General features: G+C 32.8%; 1 pseudogene; it reads left to right on the top strand.

Annotated features, from left to right (window-relative positions):
- Positions 1 to 13,013, top strand: part of LOC105061926 (S-adenosylmethionine decarboxylase proenzyme-like) — a 31,176-nt pseudogene extending 18,163 nt beyond the window's left edge.
- The last annotated feature ends 264 nt before the right edge of the window (positions 13,014 to 13,277 follow it).

Below are 13,277 nucleotides of genomic sequence, written 5' to 3'. Positions count from 1 at the left end.
ACTCCCAGTTAAAAAAGCAAGAGAAATCCCCTGAAAGCATGATCAATGAAATAGATATTGATGGCCAACTAGATCAAGATTTCAAAAACGGAGTGACCAAACTACTGAAAGAACTGAAAGAGTAGTGTTTAGAGATACAAAATATGTCAAAAACGAAATTGAAGCTATAAAGAAGAGCCAAGTAGAACTGGCAAACTTATTAGCTGAAATGAGAACTGATCTAAAGGCTGTACAATGCAGGCTAGATAATGCAGAGGAACGAATAAGTGACCTAGAAGACAGGGCAACAGAAAGCACCCAATCAGAACAGCTGAGAGAAAAACAAATAAAAAACAATGAAAACAATATAAGGGACGTACAGGCTAATATAAATCATGCCAATCTACGCATAATAGGCGTTTCAGAAGGGGAAGAAAAAACAAAGGGGATTGAAAAGGTATTTGAAGAAATCATGACTGAAAACTTCCCAAACCTAAAGAAGGAATCAGATAACCAAGTACAGGAGGCTCAGAGGGTCCCAAACAGGAGAACCCAAACAGACCCACATCAAGACATATCATAATGAAGATGACCAGAGTCAAGGATAAAGAAATGATCTTAAAAGCAGCAAGAGAAAAACAAAGAGTGAATTCCAAGGGAACTCCATAATGCTCTCAGCTGATTCCTCTACACAAACACTACAGGCCAGAAGGGAATGGCAAGATATATATAAATCCTGAATGAAAAAAAAAAAAAAAGATGCAGCCTAGGATACTCTATCCAGTAAGGCTATCCTTTAGAATAGAAGGAAAGATAAAGAACTTCACAGGTAAGCAAAAACTAAAAGAGGTTAGGAACACTATACCCATGCTAAAAGAAATATTTACAGGTCTAGTCTAAACAGAAAAGAAGCAGGATGCTACAAAAATGAGAAACTAATAATTGAAAAGGTGATAACTAACATGAATTACAAATATAGTAAACACAAAATGTAAAAGAAGACATCTAAACCATTAAGAGTGGGAGAAGGAAGTAAGAAAATATAGAGTATTTTTTTCTTTCTTTTTATTTTAAAATTTGTTCTCAGTAGAATGTGTTTGAGATTTCATTATTATCTGTTCAGTACAAACAGTTTTAGTAAAAGGTTATTAGACTTATAAAAAAAGGGGGGGGGGTAACCACAAGCCAAAAAACTTACAAGGGAGTCAGAAAAACTAAATAAAATCCATGATAATACAAAGGAAAATTACAAAACCACCAAAGGAAGAAGAGAGGAACAAAAAGGAAATACCAAATCAACTGCAAAAATAAGTTCAAAATGGCAATAAACAGTCATCTATCATTAATTACTGTAAATGTTAATGGACTAAATGCTCCAATCAAAAGACATAGAGTGGCAGACTGGATAATAAAGCAAGAATCTTCAATATGCTGCATACAAGAGATCCACTTTAGAGAGAATGACACACATAGTTTGAGAGTGAAAGGATGGAAAAGGATACTCCATGCAAATGGAAAAGCCAAAAAAGCAGGTGTTGCAGTACTGATGTCAGACAAAATAGACTTTAAAACAAGGGCCATAAAGAAAGTTAAAGAAGGACATTTTATAATGATTAAAGGAGTAATACAAGATGAGGATATTACACTCTTTAATATATACACACCCAACATAGGAGCACCTAAATACATAAAACAATTACTAACAGAGATAAAGGGGGAAATTGATGAGAATAACAATCATTGTCAGAGATTTTAACACTGCATTAACATCACTGGACAGATGTTTCAGACTGAAAATGAATAAGGCAACAGAGAAATTAAATGATACAATAGAAAAATTAGATTTGGTGGATATTTTCAGAGCATTACACCCCCCCAAAAATAGGATATACATTTTATTCAAGTGCACATGGAAAATTTTTTAGGATTGATCATGTACTTGGGCACAAAAGAAGCCTCAACAATTTTAAGAAGATAGAAATTATCTCAAGCATCTTTACGGACCACAATGCCTTGAAAGTAGAAATCAACTACAGAGAAAGAAAGGAGAAAAAAAGGAAAGCATGGAGATTAAACAACATGCTGAGAAAAAAAAATGTGACAATAATTGTGTATATGTCCATGTATGACTGAAAAATTGTGCTGAACACTGGAATTTGACACAACATTGTAAAATTATTACAAACCAATAAAAAAAAAGGTTAAAAAAAGGGTCAATGATGAAATCAAAGTTGAAATCAAGAAACGCCTTGAGACAAATGAAAATGAAAACACAACCACACAAAACTTATGGTTCACAGCAAAGGCAGTGCTAATAGGGATGTTTATAGTGATACAAGCCTTTCTCAAAAAAGAACAGTCTCAAATAAACAATCGAGTCCACCAGCTATATAAACTAGAAAAAGAAGAGCAAAAACACTCAAAAGTTAGCATAAGGAAGGAAATAATAAAGATCAGGGAAGAAATAAATAAAATACAGATTTAAAAAACAATAAAAAAATTAATCAAACCAAAAGCTGTTTTTTTAAAAAATAAAATCGATAAACCGCTGGTGAAACTCACAAAGAAGAAAAAAGAGAGAGCACAAATAAGCAAAATAAGAAAGGAAAATGTTGGAATTATAACAAATAACATAGGAATACGGAATATCACATGAGAATATTATGAAAAACTATATGGAACCAAAATGGATAACCTAGAGGAGATGGACAAGTTTCTGGAAACATATTGTCCACCAAGACTGAATCAAGAAGAAACTGACCACTTGAACAAACAGATCACTAGAAATGAAACCGAAATAGCAATTAAAAACCTCCCTACAAATAAAAGTCCAGGGCTGGACGGCTTCACTGGGGAATTCTAACAAACATACAAAGAAGAACTCATACCAGTCCTTCTCAAACTCTTCCATAAGCTTGAAAAAGAGGGAATGCACCCAAACTCATTCTAAGAAGCCACCATCACCCTGATACCAAAACCAGGCAAAGATACCACCAAAAAAGAGAAATACAGACCAATATCATGGGTGAACATAGATGCAAAAATCCTTACCAAAACACTAGCAAACAGAATCCAACATCACATAAAAAAGATTATATATTATGACCAAGTGTGGTTCATCCCAGGGACACAAGGATGGTTCAACATATGCAAATCAATCAATGTAATACATCACATCAGCAGGAGAAAGGACAAAAACAACATGATCATCTCAATAGATGCAGAAAAAGCATTTGATAAAATTCAACACCCATTTATGATAAAAACTCTCGCCAAAGTGAGTACAGAGAGAACATATCTCAACATCATAAAATCTATATATGACAAACCTACAGCCAGCATAGTACTCAATGGTGAAAAACTCAAAAGCTTCCCACTAAAATCTGGGACAAGACAAGGATGTCCACTATCACCACTCCTATTCAACATAGTCCTGAAAGTCCTAGCTACAGCAATCAGGCAAAAGAGAAAAATAAAAGGGATTCAAATTAGAAAAGAAGAGGTAAAAGTGTCACTATATGCAGATGACATGATACTATATATAGAAAACCCTAAAAGGTCCACACAAAAACTACTAGAAATAATCAAAGAATTCAGCAAGGTAGCAGGTTACAAGATTAACGCTCAAAAATCAGTTCATTTCTTTACACTAACTATGAATCAACAGAAGAACAAAGTAAAGAAACAATCCCCTTTAAAAAAGCACACAGCATATTGAAAGTTCTTTTTTATTATTATTATCACTATGTCTTAGATACCATGTTTTATGTTTCTTAGAGAAGAGCTGGCCTAATGGCTCTTCCTAATGTTATTATTATCCCATTTTCCAACCTAGGGAAATCAACTCCATCTCATACTTTGGTTCTGGCACAATATAAATAACACAATAATACTCTGTTCCCACCAGGAGTTTTTCCTGACTAGGTCATTCAATTCGTGTCATATCTGATAGATATTACGAAGGTCTGGAAAAAGCACATTCCACCTTACATTGCCCTTACTTCTTACTTCTGTTTTATTGATATATAATTAACAATAAAATGGACAGATCTTAAGAGAATTCAGAGTTTTGACAACTGAATTCACCACAAAACCAGCTAAAAGAAGACATAAAATTATGGGTATTAGAGGAAACCCATCAGCATCACTGAGGACAAATTGGTCAATCTGGATTCTACCCAGGTTCTGCCTGAACTAACTTTTATGGCACACAGAGTGGATTTCCTTAGTAAATGATATTTGAATAGATTCATAGAGTAAAGAATCTCAACACTGATCCTGTACAAATCTGATGCTAATTTGGAGTTCAAGCATTTAGTAGATTCATATACATCTTTAGATATTTTCTGATTGTAAAGGTAATATGTTTATACTAAAAAAAATCATACAATAAAAAAATCTAAAACAACAAAGGGCTATTTTATAAATTCAAAATATTATTTCTATGTAATACAAAGAAAAAAATCATCTTAATCTTATCACTCTGACAAAAATCAGTGTTAGCTTTGCATTTCACAATCTTCTTGGAAATGCACATATTATAAAGAAAATAAATAAATAAATAAATAAATAATCACCCAAAGTAATAAAATACCTAGGAGTAACTGTAACCAAGTAGGTGAAAGACTTATACATGGAAAACTATAAAACACTGATGAAGGAAATTAAAGAAGACTTAAAAAGATGGAAAGATATTCCATGCTCCTGGACTGGAAGAATCAGTATTGTTAAAATGGTCACACTGCCCAAGGCAATCTACAGATTTAATGTAATCCCTATCAAATTACCCAGGACATATTTCACAGAACTAGAACCAATCATAATAAAATTTATATGGAACCATCAAAGACCTAGAATTGCCAAAGCATTACTGAAGGGAAAGGAAGAGGCTGGAGGAATAACTCTTGCAGACTTTAGACAATACTACAGAGCTACAGTCATCAAGACAGCATGGTATTGGTACAAAAACAGACATATGGACTGATGGAACAGAAAAGACAGCCCAGAAATGAATGCACAAACGTTTGGTCAAGTAATCTTTGACAAAGGAGGCAAGAATATACAATGGAATAAAGACAGTCTCTTCAGCAAATGGTGTTGGGAAAACTGGACAGCAGCATGTAAAGCAATGAAGCTAGAACACTCCCTTACACCATACACAAAAATAAAGTCAAAATGGATCAAAGACTTAAACAGAAGACAAGATTCAATAAACCTCTCAGAAGAAAATATAGGCAAAACATTACCTGACATACATCTCAAAAATTTTCTCCTAGAAGAAATAAAAGCAAGAATAAACAAAAGGGACTTAATGAAACTTACAAGCTTCTGCACAGCAAAGGAAACCATAAGTAAAATGAAAAGACAACCTACGGAATGGGAAAAAAATTTTGCAAATGAAACCGACAAAGGCTTGATCTCCAGAGTATATAAGCAGCTCATACAACTCAATAAGAAAATAAACTACCCAATCCAAAAATGGGCAGAAGAACTAAACAAGCAATTCTCCAATGAAGACATACAAATGATCAATAGACACATGAAAAAATGCTCCATATCACTAATTATCAGAGAAATGCAAATCAAAACTACAATGAGTTATCACCTCACACCAGTCAGAATGGCCATCATTCAAAAATCCACAAATGACAAATGCTGGAGAGGCTGTGGAGAAAAGGGAACTCTCCTACACTGCTGGTAGGAATGCAGTTTGGTGCAGCCACTGTGGAAAACAGTATGGCGATTCCTCAAAAGTCTAGGAATAGACTTACCATATGACCCAGGAATCCTGTTCCTGGGCATATATCCAGAAGGAATCCTACTTCAGGATGACACCTGCACCCCAATGTTCATAGCAGCACTATTTACAATAGCCAAGACATGTAACATTCATCGATAGATGACTGGATAAAGAAGAAGTGGTATATTTATACAATGGAATACTACTCAGCCATAAAAACCGACAACATAACGCCATTTGCAGCAACATGGATGCTCCTGGAGAATGTCATTCTAAATGAAGTAAGCCAGAAAGAGAAAGAAAAATACCATATGAGATCACTTATATGTGGAATCAAAAAAAAAAAGCATAAATAGAAAACAGAAATAGACTCATAGACATAGAATACAAACTTGTGATTGCCAAGTGGGTGGGGGTTGGGAAGGGATAGACTGGGATTTTAAAATTGTAGAAAAGATAAACAAGATTATACTGTATAGCACAGGGAAATATATACAAGATCTTATGGTAGCTCACAGAGAAAAACATGTGACAATGAATATATATATGTTCATGTATGACTGAAAAATTGTGCTCTACACTGGAATTTGACACAACCTTGTAAAATGATTATAAAGTAATAAAAATGTTAAAAAATCAAAAAAAAAGTTTATATACAAAAAACAGAAAAAAAGAATTTAAAAATAGTGATAAAAAATAGAAAAGGTCAATGAAACTAAGAGCTTCTTTGTAAAAAAGATAAAATTGACAAAGCTTAGTGAGACTAAGACAAAAACAGGAAGTCTCAAATAAAATCAGAAATGAAAGATGATAAATTATAACTGACACTTTAGAAATACATGGGATCATCAGGGACTACTTTGAACAATATACACCAACAAATTAGATAGTCTGAAATAAATCGATAAGTTTCTAGAATCATAAAACTTAATGAGACCAAATCAAGAAGAAATAGAAAGCCTAATCAGACCAGTAATGAGTAGGGAAATAAAAATCCATAATCAAAAATCTCCCAACACAGAAAACCCCAGAAACAGAAGGTTTGACTGGTAAGTTTTACCAAACATTTAGAGAAGAATTAATGCTAATCCTTCTCAAACTCTTCCAAAAATTAAAGAGGAGGAAATACTTCCAAACTCATTCACAAGGCCAACATTACCTTGATATCAAATCTAGATAAAGACACTAAAAGAAATCTATAGACCAATTTCCCTGATCAATGTAAGTGTAAAATTTCTCAACAAAATATTAGCAAACTAAATTCAAGAACTTATTAAATATATTATTCACCATTACCAAGTGTGATTTATCCTTGGATGCAAGATTGGTTCCACCTATGGAAATCAATAAATGTGATGCACCACATTAATAGAATGAAAGATAAAAATCACAGAACCTTCTTGATAGATGCAGGAAAAGCTTTTGACAAAATACAACATCCTTTTATGATAAAACCCTCAATATATTTGGTATATATAGAACATATCTCAACATAATAAAAATCACATATGAAAAACCCACAAATAACATTATACTCAATGGGCAAAAATGGAAAACGTTTCCTCTAAGATCAGGAACAATACAAGGGTGCTCACTTTCACCACTCTTAGTCAACATAGCACTGCAGAATCTAGCTAGAGCAATCAGGCATGGCAGAGAAATAAAATTCATCCAAATCAGACAGGAAAAAGTAAAATTGTCTTTATTTGTATATGATATGAACTTATATATAGAAAATCTCAGACTTAACTGAAAAACCGGTGGATCTAATCAATGGTCTCTAAATTTTCAGGCTGTAGAATCAATGCACAGAAAGAAGTTGCTTTTCTATACAGTGATAATGAAACAATTGAAAAAGAAATAAATGCAACTATCTTATTCACAATATCATCAAAAACAATCTAGCCTAGGAATGAATTCAACCAAGGAAGTGAAAAATCTGTACAGTGAAACCTAGAAGCATTTGATAAAAGAAATTAAACAGAACACAAATTGAAAGCTGTCGTGTGTTCATGGATTGGCAGAGTTAATATTGTTATAATGCCAGTGCTACCCCAAACCATCTATAGATTCAACACAATCCTATCAAAACCCCAGTTATTTTTTCACAGAAAGTAGAAAAAATAATTCTAAAATTTGTGTGTAACCACAAAATCCCTGTATAGCTAAACTAATCATAAGAAAAAAGAGCAAAACTGGAGGCATTACACTGCCTGATTTCCAGCCATAGTACAAAATCTATAATAATTAAAACAATTTGATTCTGGTATAAAAATAGATATATAGACAAATGGAATAGAAGAAAGAGAACATAATTAAACCCCCACATATACAGTCAACTAATATTTGAAAGAGGAGCAAGGAATATCCAATGGTGAAAGGGTAGTCTCTTCAACAAATGGTGTTGGGAAAACTGAATTACCGAATGAATGTAGAATAATGAAATTGGATCCCTGTCTTACACCAGTCACAAAAATTAACTTTAAATGGCTCAAAGATTTAAAGATAAGACCCAATACTGTAAAATTCTTAGAAGAAAACATAGGGAATAACCTCCTGAATATTAGTCTTGGCAACGATTTTTTAATATGGCTCCAAGTGCATTAACATCAAAAGGAAAAATCAACCAGTGTGAATACATCAGACTTGAAGACTTCTGCACTGCCAAAGAAACAATTAATCTATCGAGTGGAAGAGAATATTGCAAATCATGTATTGGATAAGGGATTAATAACCAAAATTTATTTAAAAAAAAAAACTCATACAACTCAACAACAAACATACAAAAACACAAGTAATCTGACTTTAAAATGGGCATATGAACTAAATAGACAATTTTCCAAGGAAGATATTCAAATTGAAAACAATTACATGAAAATTTGCCCAATATCACTAATCAACAGGGAAATGCAAATCAAAAACCACAATGAACTATCACCTCACACCTGTCAGAATGACTATCATCAAGAAGACAAGTGATAACAAGTGTTGGTGAGGATGTGGTAAAAAGGGAACCGCTGTGCACTGTTGGTGGAATTGTAAACTGGTTCAGCTTTACATACTGAAGTTTCCTCAAAAAATTAAAAACAGAACTACCCTATGGTATCCAGCAATCCCACTTCCGGGTATATATCCAAAGGACATGAAAACAGGTTAAGGAAGAGATATATGCACTCTTGTGTTCATTGCAGCATTATTCACAATAGCCAAAAATATGCAAACAAATTGTCTATGGAGTCTATGGATGAATGGATAAGAAAAATATGGCTATATCTTAGATATGGTTATATGTGGACAGATCTTGAGGAAATTATGATAAGAGAGATGTCAGACAGAGAAAGAAAAATACTGTATTATATCCCTTATATGTGGAATCTAAACCTGAACAAGAAAAAAGCAAAGTAAGTAGTGGTTACCAGGTGCTGGAGGTGTGTAGGGGAATGGGACAAATGTTGTTCAAGGGTGCATACCAGCAACTAGTAGATAAATAATTCCTGGAGATATAATAAATAGTACAGTGATTAGAGATGACAAATTTGTATTATAAACATTAATCATGCTGAGAGACTAGTTCTTAATTATTTCCACAACTAGGGAAATTGATAATTATATGTCACGATAGAGGTGTTAGCTACAATGTCAATTATATTGCAGTACATATATGTATCTAATCAATATGTTGTGCACCTTAAAATTACACTGTGTTATGCATCAATTATAACTAAATAAAAAATTACCAGAAAATAAAAATACAGACCAGTATATTTCTTGAATATAGATGTAAAATTTTTCAACAAAATATATGCAAATTAAATACAACATTGTATAAAAATAGACACCATGATCAATTGATATTTATTTCAGATATGGAGGACTGGGTTGACAATGGAAAATCATTTAATATAATCTACTATATAAACAGGTCAAAGAAAGAAAAAAAATCACATTATCTTAACAATTGATGCTGATAACACATTTGACAAAATCCAACACTATCTATGACTCTCAGCAAACTAGGAACAGAGGGGATAGTCCTCAACTTGATAATGAACATCTACTAAAAACTTAGAACTGACAATACATAATGCTGTGAGACTGGAAATTTTCCTCCCTAAGATTGGAAATAAGCAAAAATTTCCTCTCTTTCTATTCATATTCGACATTGTACAATGAGTCCTAGCTACTGTAATAAGAAAAGAAAAAGAAATTTAAAGTAGATAGGTTATAAAATATACAATAAACTCTAGCCACAGATGACATATTTTTCTGTGTAGAAAACCACAAAGATTGTATAACAATTCCTCTGTTGCTAATAAGCAAGTATAGCAATATTTCAAGATCCAAGGTCAATATTAAAGAGTTAATTGCCTTCCTATCTACTACCAATAAACAACTAGAATTTAAAGTTTTAAAAATATGATTTAAAATAGTGACTGACAAAAAATACATAAGTATAATTAACAAAATATATATAGCATTTATAGGAAGAAAACTACAAAACTCACTGATCATCAGAGAAATGTAAATTAAATGATTATTATTTTTTTAAAAGGACAATAAATGTTGCCCATGAAAAATGGTGCAGCAGCTATAGAAAACAGTATGGTTGCCCCTAAAGAAATTAAAAATACAACTGTCATATGATTTAGCAATCTTACTACTGAGTATTATTCCAAGATAATTGAAAAAGGGATGTTGAAGAGATACTAGCATTCCTATGTTTATTGCAGTGCTACTCACAATAGCCATAATATGGAAACAACCTAAATGTCCGTTGGAGAGACGAACGGGAGTAAATGTGGAATATACATAAATGGAATATTATTCAGCCTTAAAAAGAAGGAAACTCTGCAATATGCAACACCATGGCTGAAACTGAAGAACATTATACTAAGTGAAATAAGCCATTCACAGAATGACAAATACTCATGATTTTATGTAAGATATATAAAATAGTCAAACTCATAGAAGTAAAGAACAGAATTGCAGTTACCAGGAGCTAAGTGGAGGGAGAAATTGGGAGTTGCTAAACAACAGGTATAAAATTTTCAATTATGCAAGATAAATAAGTTCTAGAGATCTGCTATACAACACTCTGCCTATAGATAGCAATATTGTATTTTGCACTTAAAAATTTAGTGATATTTAAAAAAATATTTTAAGATTCATGTCACATGGCCTTAACACATTAAAATTTGAAGATATATGTACAGAATCTATAGGAGGAATACTACAAAACTCTGATAAGAGAAATTTTTTTAATCTAAATAAATTGAGAGAGATACTGTATTCATGGTTTTGAAGGAAAAAATGGTTAATATATTAGTTTTCCAACTTGATTTGTAAACATTAACAAAATCCCAATGAAATTCCCAGCAAGTTATTTTATTGATATTGGCAAATAAGTCCTAAAATTCATCAGGAAAAACCAAAGATCTAGGAAAGCCAACATAAGGCTGAAGAGCAAATTTGTAGGACTCACACTACCCAATTTCAAGGTTTGCTATAAAACTATAGCAATGGAGACTGTGTGGTACTTGTGTAAAGATTGAGATAAATTAATGGAACAGAATCGAGATTCCAGAAGTAAACCCAAACAAATACAGTCAACTGATGTTTGACAAAGACACAATGGTATTTAAATGGAGAAAATATCAACTTTTCAACATATGGTGTTGGAAAAAATGGGCATCCACAAGCAAACAAACAAACAAAAAACAAAAAGAAAGAAGGAATGAAAGAGAAAGAATCACTTAGACATATACTTTACAACTTACCCCCAAAATAACTCAAAATTATAAACCTAAATGCAAAATGCAAAATCAAAACACAAAACCAATAATCAAAAAAAGTTCTAGAAGAATAGGAAGATATCTATATGACCATGATCATAGAGATGAATTTTTGATGCAACACCTAAAGCATGATATGTAAAAACAAACAGACAAAGCCAGATAATTTAGTCTTTATTTAAACTCTTAGGCTTACATTCTATGGCTAGCAAAAGTAGGTAGCATTAGCTTAACTTTCTTTAATGGAGAAACAGCAGACTACAAGAGACTAACTGCATCTGCTTCTATTTCCAGCAGACTCAGGTTCAACTTTTGCTCTCCCCTCGTGAAAATTAGACAAAAAGACCTGGAAAATGTAAAGTACTCTTTTAAATTTTTATATAACATTTTAGCAAAAAAAAAGAGAAGAACCTGATATTTAGTAACATAGTAGCTGTGATAGCATCGGGAGAAGAGATTTCATTTAGTTGATTTTCTGTAGCTGTTAATTGTTCATTAGTCTAATGATGATGAAAACTGCCTGGCCATTTTTTTCAAAGGAATGGAGTAAGCCACTAGAGGGCTGATTCTTCAGATAGCATCCCAGTGCAAACCAAGTATCTGGGGGTCTTCACACCATCCCAAGGTCTGAGTGAGACATATTTTTCAAAGGGTGTGCACTACTGAATCATAAATGTGACAAAAAAATGACAAATAGGAAGCTTATACACTTAGTGAGAGTAGCGAGTTTGTCTTTAAGAGGTGTTCCATTTTGATGACATATGGCACCACCCATGGCTTGAAAGCACTGGTTCCCCTATTGAAGCTTTCTAGGGATTACAGTGGGTTTGACTCAATTCAAAGCTTCTTTTATTTTTGTAAGAATTTAATGAAGATTTACAAAGGGTACCCACACTAGAATTTCCAGGAAAAAATAATGTTTCTTAAATGCAATTTTCCCCAATGGAGCAACATATTGTGTGGGATGTATGAATTTTGACTGTTGATACAATAAGATCAAACCCTAGAAATTCTAATGAGTGAGCTTGACCCAATAGTTACAAACCAGTTGTAAATGAAAGATGATGTTACTACAAAGAATGTTACTAGTAAGAATGTAATTCATTATCTGATACCAAGTTCTGTCATTACCATCACACTGAATGATATTTTCTGGTATTCAGTGAACGGAATAAAATCAGAGGGAAGTTACTGGAATATTCACATCAGTTCAAAACAAGAATTTTCTTATGGTAACTTTGAAACAAAATGCAGTCAGAACTCTTATCAGGAACTTCTGATTAGGAAAATTGTGGGGGTCTTCAAATCAAAGAATTTATGACCACTCTGTTTGTAAATCAGAGTTCCAAATGTCACACAATGTTTCCTTCACCCCAGAATACTGAAGGTTTTAAACTTCTTGGTTGCCAGAGTGCTATGCTCAATGATTGCTACTTTGTTTTCAGCAATTTGGTAAGCAGCAGCAACAACAGCAGACTGGATTAAGAAAAATGAAGAAATAAACAGGAAAGAAAAACACACATGAAAGGTGGGCTGCTTTATAGATATTGATAATAGAAGCAATGATTTCAATAACTACCACCTTGCAGTTGAAAAAAGCCCTAGATATAGTGTAATCATGTTGAATTATATGCATTTTTGTATCAAGAAACTAGATATCTTACATTAGATTTCTCATCTGTGTTTAGGTTTTCTATGCCATACTTGCTGTGAAATCAATGCCCATGGTAGAAAAACCCTTTTACTATATGAAACATAACAGCACG

Source organism: Camelus bactrianus, chromosome X, assembly GCF_048773025.1.
Source record: "Camelus bactrianus isolate YW-2024 breed Bactrian camel chromosome X, ASM4877302v1, whole genome shotgun sequence".
NCBI classification, from domain to species: Eukaryota; Metazoa; Chordata; class Mammalia; order Artiodactyla; family Camelidae; genus Camelus; species Camelus bactrianus.
Note: the sequence above shows the minus strand (reverse complement) of the source record. Positions and strands in the feature narration are given on the sequence as shown.